This window comes from Vicugna pacos, chromosome 23 (genome assembly GCF_048564905.1).
Source record: "Vicugna pacos chromosome 23, VicPac4, whole genome shotgun sequence".
Classification (NCBI taxonomy): domain Eukaryota; kingdom Metazoa; phylum Chordata; class Mammalia; order Artiodactyla; family Camelidae; genus Vicugna; species Vicugna pacos.
Genome location: NC_133009.1, coordinates 547427 through 566046, shown reverse-complemented (window position 1 = coordinate 566046; position 18620 = coordinate 547427). Strand labels below are relative to the sequence as shown.

Sequence of the window (18620 nt, the reverse complement as noted above, 5' to 3'; positions counted from 1 at the left end):
CTTCTGCAGTGCCAAGGGAATTCCATGTGAGGAGTCCAGCACTCACAGGAATCCAATAAGTGGCTGCCAGCCAGAGCACCTTCATTGCTACTGTGCTGTTTTGAGCAAATGTCTTTTCAACAGGTTAAAATTGGTTTGTTGGTTTTTTTGCCTAAAAATATCAAACAACTTATTGTTCCCTTGGTGAAAGTAAAAGCCTAACATTTTCTGATTTCTTTTGACAGAGGAAACATGAGCCTGTGAATCTAACCTCATCTGTGATGGTCTGCAGCTGGGAGCAACCAGATCAGTGTCAGTCCCCTTGCAGCCATTGGCTGGGAGCCTGCATGTTATCTGGAATGATATTTGAAACATGTCACGCTAGCCGTGCCTTCGCTGTGGGCTGGGAGACGAGTCAGTCAGAATCTGCATTATGAAATGTAAGTTTCAGAACCACAGCTAGGAGATATTTTTTTAATAGCCAGAGAATGTAGTCATAAATATATCTATTAATGTATTTATGCAAGAACTTTTTTAAAGATTTTTTATTATAAAAATTACCCCCCAAAATTGAAAATGAAAGAACAGTGGAATAAAAAATCATCTGTACCTTAATTATACATAAAGAATCTTGAAATCCTTCTAAACATTTTTTGTTCAAATGAAGATATTTTTCTCTTCCAAAAAGGAAAATTATTATTTCACATTTTTTTGCTTTCTCCTTTTATTATATATTCCATATCAATAAATATAATTCTTTTAAATCCCTTTTAATGGCTGTTTAACACTATATTGAACAGATATGTAAATTGTCCTAGGTTTCAGAAATTTATAAAATTGTCATTACAATACCACTGCAAAGAATATTTTGGTGTTTCTATTTTTAGTTACTAATTTGGACTAAAAATTAACAAGTTTGCTTTATTCGTCTAAAACACTGGTTATTTTATGAATGAACTGTAAGGATTTTAAATAACTTTTCAGTAATTTCAACAAAGAAATTACCTTTAAGGAAAAAATATATGATGGTTTGCAAATCTATTTTTATTATATCTTCACCTTTACCAGTGTCATATGTGTGTGTGTTTACACAAGTGTTTTAACTACCAGCAATGTAAGAAAAATCTGTGTACTAAAAATATGAAAATAGTTTCCCAGTTTGTGTTTTCATTCTCCCAATATAGGTTTTGGATGACAAGCTTGTATTTGCAAAAGTACATCCCCTGTGGGAGGTGCTCTGTACATACGCTGAGATACTGCACATAATATTGCCTCTGAAGCCCAATGATCTGAAAACCCGGTCCTCAGCCTTTGGTAATTTCAGCTGTTTTATGAAGGTCCTCCAAGTGGATCAAAGTATCATCAAGCCGAAGCAAGAGTTTTTCATTGCCCTATTTGAGAAGAGCTGCGTGAATGACTTTTATATTCAGGATAGAGATATATTCTTCAATCCCACCACCAGAAGCCGCATTGTAAGTCTAAACCGAGTTTAGCTTCTGTCTTGGGGGTGATTTAGAACCTGCTTGTGAATTATCAGTGATTTGATTTGGTTGGTTTGGTTTGGTTTTTAACAGCTGCCTATAAAAAGGAAAAAAGAGAAAGAAAAGAAATATGCCTACAGATTCCTGTTAGGATAGTAAGCAGTGGCTGGTTAATTACCCTGTATAAACCACACACTCTCTTAGAATCTTTTTAGGTTTATTTCATCCTTTCTCAGATCAAGTATCAAGTAAGGGACAGTGTTAAAAAAAATTTGGGATTAACCGGCTTGTGAGCTCCGGGATCTGCAAGGCAGCTTTCCCTCCCCATGGTGTAAGTCAAATGGCAAAAATGAAATAAAGCACCACATATCTCCTCCGGTGTTAACAGGAAAAGGCTATTCTTCTTGACCTTGTTTCTTCCTGGGTAAAGTGAAGATAATATGTCAGAAGGTGACAAGCTCTTTTAAGGCAGTCACCATGTTGCTTTTTTCACTGCTGAATCCCAGGCACCGGGAAGGCTGAGTTTAACAAGTGAATGAATAAACTGTAATCCCCCCAGAGTTACCATGTGGGACAGTGAGGATTAGCAGCTAAGAGCATAGACTCGAGAGGGGAAGGTAAAGCTCAAGTGATGGGGTGCATACTTAGCAAGCATAAGGTCCTGGGTTCAGCCCCAACACCTCCTCTAAACTAGACAAATAACCCTAATTACCTCCCCACGCCCCATCAGAATTACCTTATTATCTCCCCACCACCAAAAAAAAAAAAAATAAAAGAGGAGTGGCCAGGAGCGTAGACTCAAGCTGGAACACCTGTGCTGGTTTCTCGCTGTCGACCTTGTAAATGTCATTTAGCCTCTGTGTCTATCAAGTTCCTCATCAATAAAATGGGGATAATTTTAGTACCCACCTCGTAGAGTTGCTATGGAGATTAATGAATCTGTGTCAATGTTAGAACAGCCCTGGCTAATATTAAGTACTATGCATGTGTCAGCTCTTTTCATAATTACTGTCAGATGTTATTATCGACCAAAGAAGTATTAGTTCTTTGTAAGGGAAATGCATGTTAGACCATTTTATCACTTTCTGTAATTCAGGCTTTACCCTCTGAAATACCATTTTCTGTCTGTGCACTAGAAAGCCACAGGTTTTTCCAAATTTCATCTGTCTGGTTTCTTGTCATGATGGCAATACTGCAGAGTGCTGACATTTTTTAGGGACTGTGTCTGAGATGACAGCAACCCCTCAAATTCAGGAGCTCTTCTCTAACTGATAACATCTCGCTTGAAATGAAGTTTTTAAAATGTAACAGCTTCAGACGCTTAATGAAGCCACAGATGCAAGGATGTTATATCTAAGCTCTCTAAATAAATCCTGTTATTGAAATAAAGGAAATACTATATTATAGCGCTCTATGACTTTGTTATCATTGCTATCCATTTATCTGACTCTCTAAGATCAAAGAAACAAAGACTGAGATTGATCATTCCTACTGTGTGGTACACGTATTTGTGAATGAAGACAATACTGAAATGCACTGTTTAAGATATTAAAATGGACACTAAACAGCTGCTTGATGCACATGCATGAACAGAACAGGGAGCTGGGTGCAGGGAGCAGACACTGAGCTTCCTGGATCAGAGACCTAGCATAGCAGTCCAGCCCAGCAGTCCATATGATTCATATTTATGTTCCAGCAATATTAGTAGTGAGAGTCTGAAATGAACTTTGGGGGCACTTGCAAACAGCTGTCATGATTACTAATGTGGGACACCAGGATTCTACAGTGTTTAGTTGGCTGCAGCGCACAACCAGTTTTTTTCACTAAAGCCTGTTGTAATTGCTGGCCCCACATCCAGGCTGAGGAATCATCTCATGTGTTGTTTGGGAGGGAAGTAAGTGGAGTCAGGACCCATGTTAAGGCTGGGAGGGTAATAATCTGGTGCTAGTACAGGAGAAAGGAAAGTAGGTCAGGTGGGAAAGAGAATGTCTGGATTTAAATTTTGTTTCTTGAGTAAGCTAAATATATAACATCATGTCAAGTTTCTTTGTTGTTTATAGTCCATGTGCTGTCACCGAATAACTACTGAATTGTGGGGACAAAAAAGCCTGGTTTTTAGAATTGACCCTGCCCCCAACCTGCCAGAGTCCAGGTTCCTCTGGGTGTCCAAGGAGGGGGCTGGACCATCAGTTGTCCCTCCACTGCAGCAGTTTGGGCACTTGGGTGGCCTAGTTTTTTTTGCTGTGGAAGACTGGCTCGGTTGTAGGCCATTAAGCATCTGCAAGGCTCTCACCAGGTACCCACGGTGGTCCCAGGACTGTGACATCCAAACGTTCCTTTCCACCCATGTTTGCAAATGACCCTCAAGGGGTTAGTATAATCCTGGGTGAGAATTATGAAAAATTATATGGTACCTCCATCCCTTCTGGCAAGTTAGAGCCCCTTATTTACAAATGACCATGAAGTGTTAGCACCATATTTTATCAACAGAACATGTGGACACGTGGTGACAGTGATGCTCACCTGTTTGCTTCTGCTTCCCAGTGCAACTTCAACCTCTGTCAGAGGACCTCAGTTGCCCCAGCGAACAGGGCCTTCTGTACAGGGAATGGGCTACTCCTCGAAGCACAGACAAGAAGCAGCCCTTAGATCTCCTCAGGTGAGCTGTTGTGGAGAGCACTCCAGTGGGAAGGGCTCAGGGTTGCCCTCACGGCATCTGAGTGTGACAGTCCTCCAAGAGTGTTACCAACCAGGAAGTGCACAGGATCTCTGAGCTTTGTTGCCCCAAGTTTTTACTGGAGGCTTTATTACAAAGACATGATTTATTGGGTCACTACTGACATGGCTAAACCAAACCCTAATTGTAAGTCAAACCTTTCCTTAGCCCTAACCGTTGAGCCCCTTCCACCCCTGGTGGTCACTCACTTGTCACATAACTCAAAGCCCCACTCCTCTAATCACATGGTTGCTGTCTCTGGCAGGCCAGTCCCCATCCTGAGTCATCTCATGGACACAAGCCATCCAAGGGTCCACCATGAATAGCAAAGGAACTCCTATCTTGGGAAATTTCAAGGCTTTAGGAGTTGCCGTCCAGGAACTGGGACCAAAGACCTTCTAAATTCTACATTAAACAGGAGTAAATGTTCGATTTCACTTAAATTATAAAATAAGAGAGAAATCCTCACTGCTTTGCTGTATCTGATGTTCGACACCGGTTCACTACACCGCGTGACTGTATTGTCGCCCTCAGCATGTGTCTTCTCAGAGCACCAGCGCCGGCTGCTCCCCGGGAGCTTATGATGTTTGGGCAAGGCTGCTGGGGGGAGGGAGGTCAAGGACAACCGAGCAAACAAAAGTAATCGGGCGAATAAGAAAAAATGTCAGATTGAAATGAAGGAAATAACACAGTGTTGAGATGGGAGACTTGGGGGGAAGTGAGTCAAGAAAGCTATCTTTGAGTAGGTTACCTGTGAGCTGAGATGGTGATAAGGAGGCTGGACTTTGAGGATCTGGGAAAATTCACCCCAGGAATAGAGGCAGCTTGTCCATTGGCCCCGAGGCACAAATGTGCTCAGCAGGATTGAGGAGATACTGGAGCCAGCGCTGGTGAGAGTGCTGAGACGCGAGGTTTAGAAGGGCATCAGGAGCACGGAAAGGAGTGTAGACTCTAAGTGCAGTGAGAAGCAGTCATGATAGTTTAAGCACTAAAGTAATTTTCTCTCACTCACATTTTGCAAAGATAGTGTAGATAATGAATGGCAGGGACCCAGGAAGCTGGGAGGCCCGGTAGGAGGCTCTTGGATTGAGACAGATGAGAGATGGTGGGAGACAGGGAGAATGCGTTTGGGGAGTGGAGCTGACAGGATGCAGTTATGGGCTGGCTGTGGATGGTGAGGAGAAGAGGAGGGTCAAGGTAGCCCCAGGTCGGCCTGTAGCCAGGTGCCTGTTCTTTCTCATCTCAGTGCCTCATGCAGGTGCCCACCTACTTGGGCAAACCTCTTAACCTTCAAAGTGAGGGTTTTATAACACGGAAGTTTTTGTGTTTGTTTCACATTTTTTGGAAAGATTCAAACATGTACAGAAGTAGAGAGAACAGCACAGCTAGCCTACATGTATCAGTCACCCAGCTCCAGAATTATAAACTCAGAGTCACTGTTGTTGCATCTTTAATCTCCACCTTCTCCCCTCCCCCACTACGGGATCATTTTGAAGACAATCCTACATAGCTTAACCTTTCATTAGTGAAATTACAAGATCTCTTTCAAATACAATTGGAATATTCCTTTTTTTTTAGGGTTACAATATAATTCCTTGATTGTCACAAAAATACACTTTTAAGTAGTTTTGGGGTTGAAATCAAGAACCAGACTAGGTTCAGACATTGCAGCTAGCATATCTCTCAAGTAGGTTCTAATCTATAATTTTCCTGTTTCTCATTTTCCTTGAAATTGCTGAGAGGTTTCTCTATTTCCTGTTTGTCTGATTTCACTCTCCCCTGTGGTGTTAGACTTGTTTCTCCATCCTATGTATTTGCTTTAGCTAAGTGATTTGATCCTCCCCTAAAAGCTTGATCTGATTGAGGTTCAACTTTGTGCAAGAATACTTGTTATGTGAAGTTTTGTACTCCTGTCATAAGGTACATATTGTCTAGTTGACTCTCTTTTTTTGTGGTGACAGCAGTCAATAATGATTGTCACCCAGGATCATTATTTCATAAAGGATTTTATTTCATGTGTTCATACTCTAATTTCCTCCCTCAATTATCAGCAGGATCACAGTCATGAAGAGGCACTTTCTCCTTAACCCCGGTTATCCTGTAGAACACAGTTTTAAAAGAGGATGTTTGTACATATGTAAATATTTAAAGTTGATACATTTTTCTTTACTTTTTAAATTTTTTTTCTAATGGAGGTACTGAAGTTTGAATCAAGGACTTTCTGCATGCTGAGCACATACTCTGCCACAGAGTGTACCCCATCCCCCTTGAGATTAATTTTTATATGATATTTTCCTTCTGTTATTTTTGTTTTATGTTACACAAAATTTGATGGCAGGGCAATGGGTTTGATGGCTCTTTAATCATTCTTTATGGGCTTTTGGGGTTAGTGTGTGTGTTTGTGTTTGTAAAGAAAACAATTTTCCCACTATTTTAAGTATGTTTTACTAAGGAAAATATGTTGATCTGTTCCCTGCTCCTGGTCCATGTGTTCCCTTTGTTACTTCCCACTAGTGGCCCCTTGATCTCTTTGACAAGACTAGCATGTCGTTAATCCAGGTTGCAGGAGACCTGAAGAGATTTATTCAAGGAGATGAAATTTGTAGACAATGTATTGGAAAGTATTGAGAAAGTTATTCATTAAGAGAAGGTCTGGGGTTGAATTGTTAAGTGCACAGAAATCTAAGTTATGAACCACCAAGACAATTATTAACTCCAGGGAAAACAAAGTAGGGAAGGAAAAAATAAGGCTAGCAGACAACTTGCTACACCTGTGAACAGTCTGTACAGAGTCCTAATAATGTAAAGCAAGGATACTGAGCTGATCAAAATTATAATGTAATTGTATCAAAAGGTTGGAAGAATGAAGGTTTGGGTGTGTAGATGAGATGGGGTTTGAAAGAGAGCTGAATCCTCATTTTCCAAAATAGTTAAATAGTTGATACATAAAGCTGAAAAAGTCTGTAGGCTGTGTTACAAGGATATTAGTCAGAGATAGAGAGTAATTATTCTAAAAGTCAGCAGTAGGAGCTGAACTTGGTTGCTTCTGGCCAGGAAATGTGGCGGTTGCTGGGAACTGCTCCTTTTTACAATCGGTGTTTGAGAACTGTTTGATTCTTTAATGAATGTATGGTATAACTTTGATAAAAAGAAGTAAAAGATGAATTTTGAAAAATTGATATTAAGAATTGGGGTGTTTATGACAGAGAGAGATAACAATCAGACAAAACTACATTTGAAGGGATCCTCATTATTCCTAGACTTTCAGCAAGGACTAGGAGGCAGACATCTGTTTAAGGTTCAAAAAGTCTTTCTGACCTTCTTGCCGACATGTAACCTTTGGAAGTAATGAACTCCCCGTCACTGTAAATATCCAGGCAGAGGCTGCCTGACCAGCTCTCTAACTGCAGCAATGTGTGTTTACCATTGGGCAGTTGGAGCAGGCAACTTCTAACATTCTTTCAGTTTCGAATGTGGCATTTTCAGGACGGATAGTTGACAAGTATGTATTACAAAAAGCTTAACAAGAAAGAGTCCAAAACACCTCAAACCCATTGCCAGGGTTTTCTCGGCCAGACACCATCCTGAGCCTGCCATCTGTGAGCCAGGCCACAAAACCCAGTCACATGAGAATGAACACAATTTGTCACTCTTATCTGATTTGGCATCGGGCTCAGCCCCTTTCCCCATGGAATGGTCCACGCCCAGGTCTCTGACGATGGAGCTGGACTCACAGCAGCCCTGTGAGTGCTGGTCCAGCCCAAGGGGGTTCCTGTGTGAAGTTTCCCAGGACTGCAGGCTGTTCTCAGAGCTGAGTCCCCCTAGGCTAATCCCACGGAGCTCATCTCAGCTCCAGACTGAGCCGGAAGCCTCAGAGAGAACTCAGAGCTGAGGAAATCCACAGGTTTTACCCAGCACTGCCGAGTCAGCAGTGAGCCAGTTGAGGGAATTATCAGCAAAAGCAAGACACACCTTAGCCGCCATCTCATTGTTTTGCCTCATCCCTAAACCCTCTGTGTCTGCCTGTCTGTGTCTGTCTCCCTTTCAGGACCAGCCTGGCACTGCTTCATGTCCTGCCTCCTTTCTCCTAATCTTGCCTCCCTGGCCTGTTCCATCTACTCCAGATTAACTGAGAAACATTGAAGGGTTTTAAAAACCTAGGAACAACAGACGTGCTAGATACAAAGAATACAGGGCAGTACCTTCCTCAGTCACATCCCTCCTGCCCTCTCCCATTCCCTCAATGAGTTTTTTAAATATTTTTTCAGAGAGACATTGCAATCCCAGTTGTTATCATTATCAGCCATTTCCTTATTATCTGTGGTTTACGATGCATTTGCTCCAGGGAATTTCCCGAGTTAAGGCAGGAGCAGATGACTGAGCCAGTTGTTGATGTCCACTTGTGTCAAGCCTGTTAAGAATGATCTTTGGGGGGATTTGTTGAATATGCCAGACTGTCCAGTGAGTGGTGATGATCCCCTGCATCTGCTCTGGAGTCGGCCTCGTCTGTTCTCATTTATCTCTCTTCAGCAGGTGAACCAGTGATCTGTATTTCTATGATACATAAAACACTTCTTATTTCATGGTAGAATTTGGGGGCTGCTATGAAAACGCATATGTTTTAAGTGTGAATTGAGTCAGAGGTTTAAACTTAAAGCCACCTTGATTTAGAATCAGAAGTTAATATGATGGAGGGAGGGTAGAGCTCAGTGGTAGAGTGCATGCCTAGCATGCATGAGGTCCTGGGTTCAATCCCCAATGCCTCCATTTAAAAAATAAATAAACCTAATTATGACCCCCCAAAAAACAAAGAAAAAAGAAATTAACATGAGGATGAAGCTACAGAGTGTTTATGTGTGTCTTCTGAAACTTCCTTCTGTCTTTCTGCAGGAAATTCTACGGAGAGAAGATCTGAATCTTCTTTGCTTGGCTGGGCTAATTCACTCAGATGCTCCTCCTGGCAGCAGTCGTGGGGGTGACTTGCTTTATGTATGGATATTTTAATCAAAATAACTGTACCTGGAGGTAATTTCTCTTTATTCCTTGTTACCGTGCTTACTTAACTTAGAATGACATTCTCCAGGAGCATCCATGTTGCTGCAAATGGCCTATATATATAAATGGCCTCAGTCAGTATTTAAGGCCGAGTAGTATTCCATTTTATAAATATAACACTTCTTTAGCCAGTCATCCGCTGATGGATATTTAGGCTGTCTCCATGTCTTGGCTATTGTAAATACTGCTGCTATGAACACTGGGGTGCAGGTGTCATCTTGAAGTAGGGTTCCTTCAGGATATATGCCCAGGAGCGGTATTCCTGAGTCACATGGCAAGTCTATTCGTAGTCTTTTGAGGAAACTCAATACTGTTTTTCACAGTGGCTGCACCAAACTGCATTCCCACCAAAAGTGTAGGAGGTTCCCCTTTATCCACAACCTCTCTAGCATTTGTCATTTGTGGATTTTTGAATGATAGCCATTCTGACTGCTTTGAGGTGATAACTCATTGTATTTTTGATTTGTGTATCTCTGATAATTAGTGATATTGAGCATTTTTTCATGTGCCCATTGATCATTTGTATGTCTTCATGGGATAACTGCTTGTTTAGGTCTTCTGCCCATGTTTGGATTGGGTTATTTGGTTGTTTCTTATGAAGTCATATGAGCTGTTTATGTATTCTGGAGATCAAGCCTTTGTCAGTTTCATTTGCAAAAATGTTCTCCAATTCTGTAGGTTGTCTTTTTGTTTTAATTATGGTGTCCTTTGCTGTGCAGAAGCTTATAAGTTTCATTAGGTCCCATTTTTTTTATTCTTGCTTTTATTTCTATTGCTTGGGTAGACTGCCCTAGGGGAACATTTCTGAGATGAATGTCCGATATTTTGCCTGTATTTTCTTCTAGGATGTTTATTGTATCTTGTCTTATGTTTATCTTGCTGAAGAGACTGTCTTTATTCCATTGTATATTCTTGCTTCCTTTGTCGAAGATTAGTTGACCAAAAGTATGTGGGTTCATTTCTGGGCACTCTATTCTGTTCCATTGGTCTATATGTCTGTTTTTGTACCAATACCATGCTGTCTTGATGACTGTAACTCTACAGTATTGTCTGACGGCTGGGAGAGTTATTCCTCCAGACTCTTTTTTTTTCTTCAGTAATGCCCTGGAAATTCTATGTCTTTGATGGTTCCATATAAATTTTATTGTGATTTGTTCTAGTTCTATGAAATATGTCCAGGGTAATTTGATAGGGATTGCATTAAATCTGTAGATTGCTTTGGGGTGTGTGACCATTTTAACAGTATTGATTCTTGCAATCCAAGAGAATGGGATACCTTTCCATTTTTTAAAGTCTTCTTTAATTTCCTTCACCAGTGGTTTATAGTTTTCTGTGTATAATTCTCTCACCTCTGTGGTTAGATTTATTCCTAGATGTTTTATTACTTTGGGTGCTATTTTAAAGGGGATTGTTTCTTTACTTTCTTTTTCTGTTGATTCATCATTTGTGTAAAGAAATACAACTGATTTTTGAACATTAATCTTGTAACCTGCTTCCTTGCTAAATTCTTCGATCAGCTCTAGTAGTTTTTATGTGGAACTTTTAGGGTTTTCTATATATAGTATCATGTCATCTGCATAGAGTGACACTTTTACCACTTCTTTTCCAATTTAGACCATTTTTACTTCTCTTACTTGCCTGATTGCTGTGGCCAGGACTTCCAAGACTATGTTGAATAGGAGTGGTGATAGTGGGCATCATTTTCTTGTCCCAGATTTTAGTGAGATTCCTTTGAGTTTTTCACCGTTGAGTGCTATGCTGGCTGTAGGCTTGTCATATATATCTTTTATGATGTTGAGATATTCTCCCTCAATACCCACTTTTGTGAGAATTTTTATCATAAATTGGTGTTGAATTTTTTCAAAAACTTTTCTGCATCTATTGAGATGATCATGTGGTTTTTGTCCTTTCTCTTGTTGATGTGAAGTATTACATTGATTGATTTGCATATGTTGAACCACCCTTGTTTCCCTGAGATGAACCCCATTTGAGCATGATGTATAATCTTTTTTATGTTCTGTTGGATTCTATTTGCTAGTATTTTGGTAAGGACCTTTTGCATCTGTGTTCATCAGTGATATTGGTCTGTAATTCTTTTTTTTGGTGGTGTCTTTGCCTGGTTTTTGTATCAGGGTGATGGTGCCTTCATAGAAAGAGTCTGGGAATATTCCTTCTTTTCAATCTTCTGGAAGAGTTTGAGAAGGACTGGTATGAGTTCTTTTATGTGTGTGTGTTAGAATTCCCCGGTGAAGCTGTCCAATACTGGACTTTTATTTGTAGGGAATTTTTTTTTATTGTTTATTAGATTTCATTCCTAGTGATCAGTTTGTTCAAGTGGTCAGTTTCTTCTTGATTCAGACTTGGTGGTCTGTATGTTTCGAGAAACTTGTCCATCTCCTCTAGGTTATCCATTTTTTTCCATGTAGTTTTTCATGATATTCTCATAAGATATTCAGTATTTCTATGTTATTTGATGTAATTTCTCCATTTTCCTTTCTTATTTTGCAAATTTGTGTTCTCTCTTTTTTCTTCTTTGTGAGTTTGTCCAGAGGTTTGTCGATTTAATTTATTCTTTCAAAAAACTAGCTTTTGGTTTGATTATTTTCTTTATTTTTTTAATCTCTATTTTATTTATTTCCTCCCAGATCTTTATTGTTTCTTTCCTTCTGCTGCCTTTTGGGTGTTTTTGCTCTTCTGTATCTAGTTCTTTTAACTGGTGGGTTAGATTGTTTATTTGATATTGTTCTTATTTGAGGAAGGCCTGTATCTCCCTAAACTTTCCTCTTAGCACTGATTTTGCTGCGTCCCAAAAGTTTTGTGTGGTTGTGTCTTCATTTTCATTTGTCTCAAGGTATTCTTTAATTTCAACTTTGATTTCATCATTGACCCATTGGTTTTTTTAATAGCATGTTGTTTAATCTCTATGCTTTCCTTTTTTTCTCCTTTGTTTCTCCTTAGTTTATTTTTAGTTTCAATGGCATTGTTGTCAGTGAAGTTGCTTGAGATAATTTCTATCTTCTTAAAATTGTTGAGGCTTCTTTTGTGACCAAGTACATGATCAATCCTACAAAATGTTTCACGCGCAATTAAAAAGAATATATATCCTATTCTAGGGGGTTGTAGTGCTCTGAAAATATCCACTAAATCTAATTTTTCTATTGTATCATTTAATTTCTCTGTTGCCTTCTTTACTTTCTGTCTGGAAGATCTGTCTAGTGATGTTAATGTGGTGTTAAAATTTCTGACAATGATTGTATTCCTATCAATTTCCCCCTTTATCTCTGTTAGTAGTTGTTTTACGTACTTAGGTGCTCATGTTGGGTGCATATATACTAATGATTGTAATATATTCATCTTGTATTGCTCCCTTAATCATTATAAAATGTCTTTATTTATCTTTCTTTCTGGCCCTTGTTTTAAAGTCTATTTTGTCTCAAATCTGTTCTGTTACATCTGCTTTTTTGGCATTTCCAGTTGCATGGAAAAGCCTTTTCCGTCCATTCACTCTCAATCAATATGTGTCCTTCTCCGTAAAGTGTGTCTCTTGTATGCAGTGTATTGAAGGTTCTTGCTTTATTATCCAGTCTGCCACTCTGTCTTTTGACTGGAGGATTTAGTCCATTAACATTTACAATAATTAATGATCGATGAGTGTTTATTTCTATTTTGAACTTTTTTTTTGCAGTTGATTTGCTATTTCTTCTTTGTTCCTTTCTTCTTCCTTTTGTGGTATGGTAAATTTGTTTTGTATCATCTTGGATTGTATTTAGTTTTTGTGACTCACTTGTAAGTTTTTGGCTTGTGGTTACACTTTTTTGTAAGTTTGTTAACCAATTACTGTAACTGTGTGTACTAAACAAATAGAAATGTAATCTCAAACCCATCCTACTGAGAATAAAATATTTAAAAAAAAAGAAGAAGGCTTTTCTTGCTTCCCTCTCCCACTCAATGATTTAGATATCTTCTTTTACAGTTTCATGTTTATTCTATTTGTAATTCATGGTAGTTATCACCTTTCCAGTTATGAGTTCTCATTCCTGTAGCATCCTGCTTCTTTTCTATTTAGAGTAGACCTTTCAATATTTTTTTTTGCATGGGTTTACTGTTGCTAAAGTCTTTTAGTTTTTGCTTCTCTGTGAAATTCTATATCTCTCCTTCTATTCTAAAGGATAGCCTTGCTGGAGAAAGTATCCTAGGCTGCATCCTTTTTTTCATTAAGAACTTTGAATATATCTTGCCACTTCCTTCTGGCCTATAGTTTTTCTGTAGAGAAATCAGCTGAGAGCCTTCTGTTGTAACTCACTCTTTGTTTTTCTCTTGCTGCCTTTAGGATCATTTCTTTATCCTTCAGTCTGGCCATCTTGATTATGATATGTCTTGGTGTGGGTCTCTTTAGGCTCTTCCTGTTTGGGAACCTCTGAGCCTCCTGTGCTTGGGTGTCTGAATCCTTCTTTAGGTTTGGGAAGTTTTCAGTCATGATTTCTTTAAATACCTTTTCCATCCCCTTTGTTCTTTCTTCCCCTTCTGGAACCCCTATTATGCATAGATTGGCATGCTTTATATTATCAGATAGGTTCCTTATATTGCTTTCATTGTTGTATATTTGTTTTTCTCTCAGCTGTTCTGATTGGGTGCTTTCTGTTGTCCTGTGTTCTAGGTCACTTATTCGTTCCTCTGCATTATCTAGCCTGATTTTTACAGCCTTTAGGTCAGATCTCATTTCAGCCAATTAATATACCAATTCTAATTGGCTCTTCTTTATAGCTACTATTTTGTTTTTGGCATATTTTATGTCTCTAAACACTATCTCTTTTAGTTCCTTCAGTAATTTGATCACTTCTTTTTTGAAATCTTGATCTAGTAGGCCATCAATGTCTATTTCATTGATTGTTCTTTCAGGGGATTTCTCTTGCTCTTTTAATTGGGAATACTTCTTCTGCTTTTTCATACTGCTCATATCTCTCTGGCACTGTGGCTTAAGGAGTATCAGTTATCTATTGTGGTCCTTAAAGGAGTTTATTTATTTATCTATCTAAAGCCTATGTGGAAATAAAACTTAAAAACGAGAGAGAGAATTTTAAAAGAATGGAGGAAAAGAAGGTTTGAAAACAGTGTATAATCAATAATAGAAGAGGAAGTTGAAGCAGAATAGCAGTCGAGTTGAGATGTCTTTTAAAAGCCTTAATAAAATGAAGAAAAATATCAAAACACAATATTTAAAACCTGTGAATAATCAATAACAGATCAAAACCAAGAGAATTAAAAATGAAATGAGAACTGTAAATGTATAGAACTGTTTAAAAACTAAGGATTAAAAAGTTAACAGAAAATAAAACAGGTATAAAAAGATTTAAAAAACAAAGATGCATTCTCCTAGAGACTGTGCCCTCTTAATGGTTTTATTGCGAGGTCTTTGTGTCTTCGCCCTTTTTCACGAAATCAGCTTGCTCTGTTGGCCCCCTCGTCTGTGCTACTCACAGTGTCCGTCAGCAAGAATATCGTGCACCTCCAACACTGGGGTCAGGTGCTGCTCTCCTTCGTGGTGGGCAGGTGGGTCACTCCCCCTCCAGATGCCACAGTCAGTGCTGTGCCAGTTGCTCCATAGGTGGGCTCAGTTTCAAGAATAACAGCTTTATGGAGGTATAATTCACATACCATAAAATGCAGCATTTGAAAGTGTGCATTAGTGTTTTAAGTACATTTCAGGGCTTTGTAGCCATCACTCCCAAAAGGAACTGGTACCCTTTAGTAAGTCAGTCCCTAACCTTCCTTTTCCCTTAGCCCCCAGCAGCTACAACTGTACTTTCTGCCTCTATGTATTTGCCTGTTCTGGGCATTTCATATAAGTAGAACCATACAGTATGCTGCCTTATTTGATTGTCATCTTTCATTTAGTGTGACATAGTCTGGACTCATCCATGGTGTAGCATATATCAGTACCCAAATTCCTTTATGTGTTCAAATAATATGCCATTGTTATAAATACTCCACATTGCTTATCCATCCATCAGTTGATGATGAATAATTCTGCTGTAAATGCTCATGGACAAGTTTTTGTGTGAACACATATTTTCAGTTCTCTAGAGGATATATCAGAAAATGCAATTGCTGGTATTTATTCTACTTTTAAAATTTTGAGGAATTGCTAAAGTAGTTTTTAAAGTGACTGCACCATTTTATATTTCCAGTAGTAATGTATGAGGAGTCCAGTTTCTCCACATCCTCATCAACACTTTGTTACCGGGTTTATAGATACATATTTATATATCCTATATCATAAATATTTGTCATCCTAGTTGGTATGAAGTGGCATGTCATTGTGCTTTTGATTCTGTTTCCCTAATGCCTACTGATGTTGAACATCTTTTTATGTGCTTATTTCCCATTCGTATGTTTTTTTTGAGAAACATCTATTTAAATTCTTTGCCCATTTTAATTGTATTTGTCTTTGTATTGTCATGTTTTAAGTCTTCTTTGTCTATTCTGGATAAAAGTTCCTTATCTTGGAAAATATTGGAAATAATTTCATCCATCCTGTGGATTGTCTTCATACTTTCTTGATGAAGTCCTTTGAAGCACAGAAGTTTTTAATTTTACTGAAGTCCAGTTTACTTGATTTTTTTCTTTTGTTGTTTGTGCTTTTGGTGTCATATATTACAAGTATTTGTAATCCAAAGTCCTGAAGATTTTCTCATTGTTCATTTTCTTAAAGTTTTATAGTTTCAGGTCTGTGATTTATTTTCAGTTAACTTTCATAAATGGTGTTAAGATAAAAGTTCAGTTTTCTTTCTTTCCAGGTGTATGTGCAGGCGTTCCAGAATCATTTTTCTAAAGATTATTTTTTCCACATTGGATTGTCATGGCACCTTTGTCAAAAATTAAATGGTTAAGTGTAAGAGATTGTTTATGGACTCTCAGTTCTTTTCTCTCAATCTATTTTTCTGTCCTTTATGCAAGTACCACACTGTGTGGATTAGTTTTGTTAGTGAGTTTTGAATTTGGAAACTTCAAATCTTTGTTCTTTTTCAAGATTGTTTTGACTATTCTGGGTATCTTGCATTTCCATATTAGTTTTAGGATCAGCTTGTTCATTTCTGCCAAAAAGCCAGAGTTGCATTGCATCTGTATGTCATTTTGAGGACAATGGCCATCCTAACAATAATAAGGCTTCTGATCCATGAACACAGAAGAGCTTTCCATTTATTTTAGGTCATTTTTAACTTCTATCAGTAGTATTTTAGTTTTCTATATACATGTTTCAGACATTTTTCTCAGTATTCCACATATTTTTCTTAATATTCCTAAGTATTTTATTCTTTTTGATGCTATTGTAAATGAAAATGTTTCCTTCATTTTATTTTTAGATTATTCTCTGCTGTTGTATAGAAATATAATTACTTTTTTATATATTGATTTGTGTCTTACAATTTTGGTCAGACTGGGTTACTAATTATAATAAGATTTTTTTTCTTTTCTCTCTTTTTATTCCTTTGTCAATTCCTTGTGATTTTAATATATAATATCATGTCATCTGGAATCAAAACAGTTTTATTTCTTTCTTTCTAATCTAGATGCTTTATTTTCTTTGTTTGCTTTGACTTGAACCTCTAGTACAATGTTGATTGTGTGAGGAAATATTTCAGTCTTTCAACATTATGTGTGATCTTTGCTCCAGGTTTTTCATAGGTGTTCTCTGTCAAATTGAGGAAGTTCTCTTCTATTTCTAGTTTTTATACATTTTTTTCTATTAGTATGGCATATTACATGAATTGACTTTTGTATGTTGAACTGCCTTTGCATACCTGGATACATCCCACTTAATTGTGGTCTATTTTATATGTTACTGGATTGGATTTGCTTGTATTCTGTTGAGGATTTTTGCATTTATATTCATAAGAGATAGTCTTTAGTTTTCTTGTGATGCTTTTGTCTGGTTTTGGTATCAGTGTGATACTAGTCTCATTGAATAAATTGGGAAGTGTTCCCAACTCTTTATTTTTAGACGAGATTGTGAAGCATTGTTTTCTTTTTTTGTTTGTTTTTGTTTTTGTCTTTTCTTTAAGTAGTTGATGGAATTCACCAGCAAAGCCATACGGGCCTAGCATTTCCTTGTGGGAATGTTTTGGATTACTATTTTCGTCACTAATTACTGTAGGATTATGTGAATTTTCTATTTCTCCTTGAATTAGCTTCAGTCATTTATGTCCTTCTAGGAATTTATCCATTTCATCTAAATTATCTCATTTATTGGCTATATAATTATCCATAATATTCCCTTATATTACTTGTTATCTTTGTAAGGGCAGTAGTGACATCCTTCCTTTCATTTCTCATTTTAGTAATTTGAATCTTCTCTTTTTTAATACTAGCTAAAAATTTGTCAATTTTGTTGATCTTTTCAAAGAACCAACTTTTCTTTTTGTTGATTATTCTCTGTTGTTCATCTATTCTCTATTCCATTTATTTCTGCCTTTAGTATTTTGATTAGAATGTTTAATTCATTTACATTAATGTAATTTCTTATCAGGTTGAAGGTACATCTGCTATATGCTTTCTATATGTCTTTTTTTTATCCATTCCTCTATTACTACACTTTTTTGTTCAAAGTAGGCATTTTCAAGTGTTCCATTTTAATTTGTTGTTTATTTTATCTTTTTTCCTCCTCCTCCTCCTTCTCTTCCTCCTCCTTACTTCTCCTCCATTGCCCAGAAGATTATAATTAAAATCTTGTTTTAAAGCAATCTAGTTCACATGAATGCCAACTTAATTTCAATAGTGCACCAAAATTTTGCTTTGGTATCAATCTTTTCCCTCCCCCTCCTCATGCTGCCACTGTCTTACAAATTACACCTTTATGCATTTATAAGCACATCTACACAGTTTCATAAGTATTGTTTTATGCAGTTGTCCTTTACATCAAATACAACAAAACATTTACATGTAATACTCGATTTATACTGTTTTATTTTTTTACTCATGTAGTAGTGCTCTTTATTTTTCAGGTGAGTGTCCTTTCATTTACACCTGCTGGATTATCCTTAGTATTTCTTGTAGGGCAGGCCTGTTAGCAATGGATTCTTTCAGATTTTGATTTTGTAGCAGTGTCTTAATTTCTCCTTTAATTTTTTTAAAGAATCATTTTGCTGGCTATAAAATACTTGGTGACAGTCTTTTCCTTTTATCACTTTGATGATATCATCCTACTGCCTTCTAGTCTCCATGGTTTTTGATGAGAAATCAACTGTCTTACAGAGGAGCCTTTCTATATGTTGAGCCACATTACTCTTTCTGCTGTCAAGATCCTTTGTTCTTCTGTTTTGACACACTGAGTCTGATGTGCCTATTTTAGATGTCTCTATGTTTATACCACGTGGAGTTTGTTGAGCTGC

At 37.7% G+C, this 18620-nt stretch overlaps 1 long non-coding RNA gene across 1 annotated transcript in view; it reads left to right on the top strand.

The window, feature by feature from the left end:
• The first annotated feature begins 1316 nt into the window (after positions 1-1316).
• The window catches only part of LOC140688669 (uncharacterized), a 34620-nt gene continuing 17316 nt past the window's right edge, over positions 1317-18620 (top strand). Inside the window, exons 1-2 of the long non-coding RNA XR_012063370.1 lie at positions 1317-1451; positions 4005-4119. This is a non-coding gene — a long non-coding RNA (uncharacterized lncRNA). The remainder of the gene's footprint in view (positions 1452-4004; positions 4120-18620) is intronic.